The sequence below is a fragment of the Pinus tabuliformis genome, chromosome J (genome assembly GCF_031772625.1).
Source record: "Pinus tabuliformis cultivar Carrire ecotype Pingquan chromosome J, CPIR1, whole genome shotgun sequence".
NCBI lineage: Eukaryota > Viridiplantae > Streptophyta > Pinopsida > Pinales > Pinaceae > Pinus > Pinus tabuliformis.
In genome coordinates this window covers 21637978-21647606 of record NC_142295.1, presented here as the reverse complement: position 1 = coordinate 21647606, position 9629 = coordinate 21637978, and the positions used below count along the sequence as shown (strand labels likewise).

Sequence of the window (9629 nt, the reverse complement as noted above, 5' to 3'; positions counted from 1 at the left end):
ATGCAATATTAATCAAAAGGGTACGAACAGGGGTTACAAGGATTTCCAACCAAATGAACCCTCTTGTATTTCATGCGTGTATCCTTCCCCAACTACAAGTTTACCTGCTTAATGAAAAATCTTTTTATCTTTATCAATGCCAAAACATGTCTCTAGCCTGAAAAAATTGCTCTAACAAATGTGCAGGAAAGTGCTTTAATAAAACTTGTGGTGTGCCAAGTAGACATATTCAAAATAGAAATTACTTATATTACACAAACATATTGTTAAAAGAAATAGGATTGCAAACACAATGAACAATATAACAAGAATATTATACCTTTATTAATAATGGAAACAATGTTGATTTGCCTCTTTCAGGGAGCAACCTCCAATAGAGCAGAAGCTCAAATTACAAATGATTCCCAAGACCCCTTTTACAATGCTTCTACATCTTTATATAGTACTTTCTATTTGATAAGAACATTCTAGAGAAGAAATTTTCTAGTAAGCCTTCTTATAATAATTGTGTTCACAGTACTACATGGACCTTATTTACTAGTGATGGCCTCCACACATAGTGATACATAATAATCGATCTACTTAAGGCTTAAGGAGGCTAGAACCCTAACCTTACTAGCCTGCAGACTGAATCATAACTCACGGTATTTTTGTCACTGTAGCACAGCCATAAAACTTGTTCTCTAGTCTTGGATAGGACCTGATCCATAGCCTTGATCTTCTCAAGTGAACTGCAACATTCGCATCAATCATCAGCCGTGAAAAAGAGAATGAAATGCACATAGTTTAAAACATGGACTGCATCTTTAAAAGAACAAGAGGGATACACACACTGATGGAGAGGGAAACACTTACTACTCTTGATTAGAAGAAGCAAACCTTTGATGCGAGTAAAAATCAGAATTAGCCAACCTCACCCAATGCACGCTGCCTTTCCTTATTACGAAGTATCAATTCCTGGTGCAAAATTAGGTTCCAAGCCTCGGAAATGCTGGAATACACCCTAGCCACACTAAGTTGGTCTCTCATCAATTTAGCAGTGGAGTCAGAGTTCTAATTCTCGTTCTCGTGCCTTAAAATGCTGTATTTGCCCAGGACAGCAGAATCTATCTTCTTCATCCTTATGGAGCAGCTCTGTTGACCTTTTCTCCCTCCTTTTTTGTCTCAATTTCTGTAGGCATTAAACTACTATACATCAGCGTGATAAACTAGAATCTAACAAATCCAAAAGCTTTTACTGGAGAAATGACATTTGAGAAGGATCACAGAAAATAATATAAACATTTCCTCTTTTCCATGAGAACAAAAAGTAGCAACTGAATGCAAGAAAGGATTTACCCTCCACAAAAGTTTTCGTGGACTTTCTACAGGTTGTGAATGGACTACATTACAACAACCAATGTCCTGTAAGTTTGACCTGGCCTTACCTTAGAGTAGACCAATAAAACAGATCAGCAAAGCAGGGTAAACTAAAACTTACCAGTAAAGCATTATCTTTGACATATTGATGTTCAGTTTCTGTTCCCTCATCTTGACATTTGTAAGCAGTTCTTTGTCATTTGAATTTTTTTCATGTTCCTCGTCATTCTCTCTACCCTCCTTGGGATTTTCCTCACCTCCTTTGTCAGGGATGACACCATAATGTTGTGAGAGCAAATCTTCGAACTATCTCCAGAAGTTGTTTGGCTCTGCTTGAGTTACAACATTTGAATCAGAGGAGCACTCCTGCCAATGTCGATTTTTCATTTCCTGCTTAACACAAACCTATTCAACTACATAAATCATCCTTGCATAGGTTTCCTTTCAAGTTCAACAGTGAGAAAAGAACTAAAACATTCCGCAATCGTAGCTCATCGTAAATAATCTCCCTTTCATTTATTTCAAAGGATTTCTCGATTACCCATGAGGAAGACACAATTCATTCTCTCCAACAATATTTAACTTCAGGGTTCCTGAGTCTTTTGTGTTCACTGTTATGACATCAAATACCTGCCAGTAAATAAAACTTATTTTCAAATTTCTGCTCACGAGGGGATTAAAGGCATTGAAGATCCACAAATACAGGAGATTCATAATTTACATTGAGATTCTAACAAACCTTGGGCATAAGTTTTGAAATTGTTTTTATAGCATAAGACTAATGGAGAGACTGATCATAAGAGTCTCCTGCGGTAGGAAGGGACTCATGAATGTGCGAACAGCTACCCTTTTTTTTCCAAGTATGGTCATCACCTTATTAAATATTTCCACAAAGCTACAGGCAATATGATATGATATTCTGCTTGTGGGATTGTACACCCATAATGTTCCTTTTATAATATTGAGATATCATAATCATATATGATTTCAGAATACTGTGTCGCTCATAAGTTTTGAAAAACTTATCACTGTTGATAAATTTTTACAATGATTCATTACCCTTGAGCAGCACATCATGCCCACAGAGCAATGCTAAGGCATGTGAACAAAGACAGTCTTTGGAAACTGTAATCTTTGGAAATGATGGCAGAAAATTTCCTTGAGAAACATTCAGAAGACCTTACAACCATCTCTGAAGGACAATCCAGACCATCAATGACTCCAAAAATGATATCATTCGTTTATGATTATGCTCAAATATATACTTATACCATTCCGACTGCAAGGACCTTGTTTGAAAGGATTCCCTTGATCAGTGCTGCAAAACTCAGCATTGACGAAAAAATGGCAGAGGTCATCAACTCAGGAAGTTAACAAATTTTTGGGAAAAGTTGCAAAACTTGGCAAGCATAACTCAGACCTGAAAAACTTGAAACTTGACAACTTGAAAAACTCGGAAAAAGCAAGAAATCAACAAATTTTGCAACACTGCCCCTCACAGCTGGTGGAAACTTTTCTCATAAATGATGTTCGATTCTCCCATGGAAAAAGGCTACAAAAAATGCTTTTGGCACTGGGTTTCTCAATATTTGTCCCAATCACTTCATGCATTTGTGTCCATGTCAAAGCTATGGATGTTTTGATAGTTCATCTCTGCAAATTCTTTACAATCTTCACATTCATTGACGGAAATTGCCATGGTGGTGCTTTTTACTTGTCAACATTTGCTGTGAGCGTTAAGATATTAAGGTAGGCCATAACATCCAACACACACACACACCTGTGTCATTGTTGACAATACCTTCAAGGTGTGTTTATTCAGTAGGATGCCCAGTTGAGCATAAAAATGTGAAATTATTCTTGAAGTAGTTCAATATCTGTCCTCCCTATGATCTCAAAGTGATCCTTCCAGGATAAAAGTTGAACTGAATTCTTCGTATTAGGCTTTAGTGGCAGGAAGAGCATCAGGGATGCATATCCACTTTGGAACAAATAAGGCTAACAAAATCATGATTTCCATGCAAGTGGTCCCTGCCTGCAAAGGTGAGAGGAACAACAATGCTAGTTTGTTCTTGCATGCTAAACAGCATCACCAACAGTCACCACAAGAACACAACCCATCCTTGAAATGATGGAAGCGGTAAGTGTCTCTCACAACTATTTCTCGTCCAACAACCTTGGATATAAACTTCGTGGCATTATGGCAATCACCACACACAGGAAGATTCTGCATGATTCTGATAGGCAATCCTATGGGTGTGCTGATAAGCCCAAAGGCAATTGCCAACTTCTCAGTGTGGTGACAAAGTAAATATTCATTTTGCTTGTCTTCCACATCATGTAGCACAGGAATTGTGCCTGGCTTATACCCTGCCTCCTCCATCTGCCTAATCAATACTTCCAACTTTGCATAGATATCATCCATCTGTGGGTGTGATATGTCCCCAACAACAAATGAGTGTACCTTCTTCCGTGCCTCAATCCAACTACATTCTGGTTCTTTTATCACCCCCCTATATTTCATCAAAGCTCTCACCTTTGCTACCTCATCCCATTTTCCAGCTGCTGCATACATGTTTGACAGCAGCACATATGTTTCTGCCACATGAGGTTCCAAGTTGAGAATACGTTCTCCTGCAAACTGTCCTAGCTTTGTATTGCCGTGAACCCTGCAAGCACAAAGCAGCATCTGCCACACTGAAACACCAGGTTCAACTGAAATTTGTTTAATGAAGTCCATTGCCTCATCATGGTGTCCTGCACGGCCAAGAAGATCAACCATGCATGCATAGTGTTCTGCTTCTGGCTTGATTCCAAAATCACGACTCATGGAATCCAAGTAATGGCGACCAGCATCCACTAGACCTAAATGTCGGCATGCAGAAATAATTAAAATGAAAGTTATACGGTCCGGTTTAAAACCTGTCAACTGCATTTGTTCAAAGAGTTGCAGGGCCTCCTTGCCCTGCCCATGTTGAACACATCCTGCTATGATGGCATTCCACGTGACCACATCTTGTCCAGGTGCAATGTTGAACACATTTTTTGCATCCTCTATGAACCCACATTGAGCACACATAGTTACAAGAGCATTCCACACATCTATAGTTGCAACAAACCCAGTCTTGACAGTTTGAGCAAATACTTGTTTTCCATTTTCTGAAGCTCCTAGGCTTCCACAAGCACTAAGAATGGTAGCAAAAGTGAACTGGTTAGGCTCCATGCCCTCTTGCTGCATTTGGCAAAATAATTTAAGAGCTTCCTCATCGTGCATCTTCTGAACATAACCCACAATTAATGCTGTCCAGGAGATCACATTTCGGTCTATCATTTTGTCAAAGACTAACCTTGAATTGTCTATAGTTCCACATTTAGCATACATGGTAATAAGAGCATTCTCCACAGGCACATGTGAGTCCAGTCCTGTTTGAATCACGTAAGAGTGGGCCTGCCTGCCAAATTTTAGATATTCTGGACAAATACAGGCACTGAGAACGCTTGTCAATGAGGATTCGTTAGGCTTCATACCTTCCCATTGCATTTCACAAAAGAGTGCTATCGCTTCCTCACTATGCTCATTGTGTGCGTAACTTGCCATCATAGAATTCCATAACACAATGTCTCTTTTAGGCATTTCATCAAACACGCTACGTGCATCCTCCACATAGCCACATTTACCATACATGTCAACAAGGGCACTACCCACAAATTCATTCCACTTAAACCCAGTTTTAGCTATGTTGGCATGAATTCCCTTTCCCTGTTCCAGCGCCATCAGGCTTGTGCATGCAGTGAGAACACTAGAAAAGATGAACTCATCAACCCCGATACCTGCCCGTTGCATTGCGGAAAAGTCCTTCAGGGCTTCCCAATTGAGCCCATGCTCGACATATCCAGCAATCATGGAACTGCGTAAAACAACGTCTGGCTCCGATATTTCATTGAATATTTGCCTTGCAGCTTCTATCCTTCCACATTTAGCATAAATTGTCAGAAGTGCATTGCTCACATACGCATTTGAATCAACTCCAGCCACAATGGCGTGCACGTGGACTTGTTCCCCGTACTCCAAAACTGTTGACACACTCGCGCAAGCGCTGAGAGCAATCGCAAAGGTAAAATGATTTCCCTTAACGCCTTCCTTGTGCATTTGGGAAAACACTTTCAGGGCAAGCTCAGCGTGGCCCTGTTCAACATATCCTTGAATCATAGAAATCCATGAGGCCACATTTCTCTTAGGCATTTTGTCAAAAACTTGGCGTGCATCCTTCAAATTACCGCATTTGACGTACATATTGGTGAGATTGTTTTGAATTAAAATGTGAGATCTAGTCCCAGTTTCGATCATGTGGGCATGGACGAGCTTTCCTTCTGCCAAAGCCCTCGTTTTAGCGCACAGATGCAGAAGCTTAAAATAGGTTTCAAATTCCATCCCAATGTCCACAAACCCTAAAACCTCTAGGGCTTGTTTCAATTTCCTTTTTTGACTAGGCATACTCACATCCAAGCCCACAGAAGATCTATGTTTAAACTCATTGAGTTTCGCTATTGCGCGCTGATCTGTATCCGGGCTTTCTTCTCCTGAGGATTGATCTGAATTGGGATCTCCATTTGAGTAGTCTTCAACAATACCAGAGGTCCAAAACCCTAGCTTTCTATTTCTATTTCTGTTATCTTGTCTTTTAACAAATGGGTACATCTGATTCCGTAATTGTGCGGATCTTAGTCTGTGGGTATGAATCTCGCCTGTTTGGGGTTGTGAAAACAATCTCATAAGTATGGTGCGATCGGCAACTTTCATGCTGGTTATACCCGTGAGGAAGGGAAAACGTTAAAATTCCAAAAAATATAAGTGATGAAAGTGCAAAATGTATACAAAGACTACCGGACCTTTGCATATATGTGTCAACAGATAATTTAGTCTCTTTGCCTCTGGCTCGTTGGCTCTTGCTTTGCTTTGGATCTCCAATTGATGACACAGAATCTTCAGGCCATGTCATAGCTATTTGGCCGTTTGCGTTGAGTTATATGAAACATGATGATAAACCAACTATCATACATACCCCGAAGCGAAGCCCATACCAGGGGATGGGAATGTCCAACGAATAAAATTTATGCAGTGTATTGTAAAAGTTCTGTTTTTGTTTTCCCAAGGTTTTAGGCATTTGTTTATATTCGTTTATTTGTTTTTAAATTAATAACTAAAACCATCTATATTTATTTGGTGTGTGGTTTGATCGTGAATTTAAAAATAGATGATAATAATAATAATAATAATTGAATTTTATATTTATTACTAAATGTAGTCTCTTTTCATAAAAGAGGTTTGTAAGTGTGGAAAGGATTAAGCCTCTTTTCAATTTAAAAGAGGTTTGTATCTCAAGAGATTTGATCCCGCTTAGTATTTGGCGGATTCAGAATTAAAATAGATCTAAATTAGTTTTTTCGTTTTTTCGTTTTTTCTTTTTTTCTTTTTTTTTCTTTTTTTTTTGTAACCCAGAGGAATCTAGCAACTAGCTTGACACGTAATTACCAATAAACCTCTGGAAGACTATGATATGTCTTTCTCCTTGTAGAAATTAATGTGTAGATTCGAAACTGCTCATGAAATGTACTAAATCATAAGACTCAAAGCTACTCTATTAATATGTGGAAGTTAATTCATCATCTAGAACACAAATCATAGACATGCAAAAGGAAACATCACACATGCACAGAAATTTATCTAGGTGAAAGCAACTACTCAAAACCTCTTCCTATTTGTATTACATTAATCAGATAATAGAGATGAAATACATATGTTTGCTCAAGCCTGACTATCCCTCTACCTGACTAACTGACTCTGGCCAACACTTAGCCAATTTTCAAGCCCTCCAAGCTCCTGTTTCCTTGCATTGTTCCTTGAGGAAATTAGCCCCCTATTATTTAGGAAATTCCCTCAATTAGATTGCACAATTCCTCTAGGTCCTTCCTCTAACTGCATGCACCACCTGTACACATTGGAATTGTCTATAACTAATAGTACATTACCTTGGAATCTCCATCTCAATTGGGTAAATGGAATTCTCTGCATGCAACAATTATTTTGGGTTCATTGATTAGTTAACTGGTTGATCACTGAGTGTAGATGAAGTTCCACTTCCACAACTTGACCTCCACTAGTTCTTCTAATAGCTAGAACTAGTTTAACTGACCATAACTCAATTTAACTGAAATAGATTGCTACAAATTAGCAATCAATCACATTGAATTGAACTCAAGCTTCCCCAACTCGAATTAACTGAGTTAACTAAGTGACAAGTGCCATGTCACCTCAGTTAACTACCTCCAAGATTTCTGCTAAAACAGAAATTCAAATTTTCTGTAGTTTGACCAAAGCAAAGTCAAACTAAGATTTTCTTACTGCATTTTCAACGCTCTCTCTTAGCAAAAAAGGGATTATCAACCACCCTTATCCTACACTTGTGGAACTTAAACTTCCCTCTTGACAAGGCTTTTGTCAAAATGTCAACATCATGTTCCTCTATCGAAATGTACTGCAACAACATTATCCACCTCTACACACAATCCCGTAAATGGTAATATTGGATATTTATATGCGGATCGATCGTGAAAAATAGGATTTTCAGAGAGCTTGATGCAACTCTAATTATCGCAGTAAATCATAGTTGGATCCATCATCTGACCAAACAATCCAATAAGTATCTTTCTCGTCCAAATCGCCTTACATACTGCTTGACTTGCAGCCATGTATTCTGCTTCTGGCGAGCTAAGTGCCACAGATATTTGCTTCCTGTTGTACCAAGAAACCACTATGGACCCAACACTGAAAATTCCACCTGTTGTACTCTTTCAGTCTGATGGACTTCCCGCCCAATCTACATCTGTGAAGCCACACAACTTCACTCCCACTGTTTGTCTGTACCATATTCCAAATTGGGTGGTGTCTCTAAGGTACCGTAGAACATGCTTAGCTTTCCTCTAAAATAGTTTGGTTGGCCTAACCATAGCTTGACTTTGTTGGTTGGTTACATAGCACATATCTAGTCGTGTGTTCACAAGATACATTAGTGAACCCACCAATTGTCAGTGAACAGTAACATCCACTTCTTCACCTTAGTGGCATCCTCTTTCCTCCAATTGGTCACTAGAGGTGTCTCCATGGGTTTGCACCTATCCATGCGAAACCTCTGAAGTATCTCGTTGGCATACATTCCCTAAGAGACAAGCATTTCCACATCACTTTGCCATACTTCCAATCCGATGAAGTAGTGCATGAGACCCATGTCCTTTATTTCAAACTCTCTTGCAAGGTCCTCCTTGCAAGATCTGATCAACTACTCATCACCAGTTAAAATCATGTCATCAACATATAAGACAAGAATCAACCATTTACCTTCTACCAATATATCATAGAGGTTTTCATCCACTTCACCTTTAGTGAAGCCCAAACCGATGAGATAGCTATCGATCTTGGTGTACCAAGCACAATGCTCGCTTGAGACTGTACAACGCTCGCTTGATCCTACACATATGAGACTCCTGATCAAAAGTCTCAAAACCTTATGGTTGCTCGATGTTAGGTCCTTATAACACTAGTGTATTCCCCCATTATTATTATCATTGTAACCCCTTATTGTTATTGTTGTGTCATTGTTGTCCCCATATGGTTATTATTGTTATGCCCTTACATTATTATTGTTATGTCAGCTCTGATTATATTGTGACCCCTTAGACTCCTATATATAGAAAGGAGGTTTTGTCATTTGTATCATCCAAGAATTATTCATTTGTGTAATGTGAAGGAGGTTTCCCCTTCAAAGAGGCTAATTTTGAAGTCATTGATCTATCTATTATTCTATTTTGTGAGCTGGTTGCATAACATTTGGTATCATAGCTTTGGATTATAGGGTTTCGCTGCTTCAAACGGGTCATTGTGGAATTTTCGCTATAACTTTTTTTCTACGAAGCTTCAGAAGCTGAAATTAAAACTGATTTGAGCCAAAACCTTGTTGAACTTCAAGTATGAATTCGAGATCTTGCCTCGCTATATTTTCGGAGATATGATCCAAGGAAGTTAGGGTTTTGGTAGGCTCCAGAATTTGATCTCAAACAGGTGACCTTGGGAAAATTGTCATAACTTTCTCTTTGAGCATCGGATTCAAATTTTGTAAAAATTTATAGAAAGAGGACGGACTGTAGATTGTTGGTTATTGTTTTCAGTGACGAAGGCTGAAACAATGACACGTGGCACTTCGTACAAGTTCGCT

The 9629-nt window shown here is 38.9% G+C and overlaps 1 pseudogene across 4 annotated transcripts; it reads right to left on the bottom strand.

Moving 5' to 3' along the window:
• Positions 1–302: 302 nt before the first annotated feature.
• Positions 303–6467, bottom strand: LOC149225217 (putative pentatricopeptide repeat-containing protein At3g13770, mitochondrial pseudogene; annotated as a pseudogene). Of its 4 annotated transcripts, XR_016247652.1 has the most exons (5): positions 2099–6467; positions 1901–1989; positions 1481–1749; positions 856–1171; positions 303–731 (listed from the first exon to the last, which is right to left on the bottom strand). The product of XR_016247652.1 is annotated as a putative pentatricopeptide repeat-containing protein At3g13770, mitochondrial pseudogene, transcript variant X3 (transcript). The 4 variants fall into 4 exon arrangements; XR_016247651.1 differs by having other exon boundaries at positions 1901–6467; XR_016247650.1 differs by having other exon boundaries at positions 1481–1989.
• Between the last annotated feature and the right edge of the window lie 3162 nt (positions 6468–9629).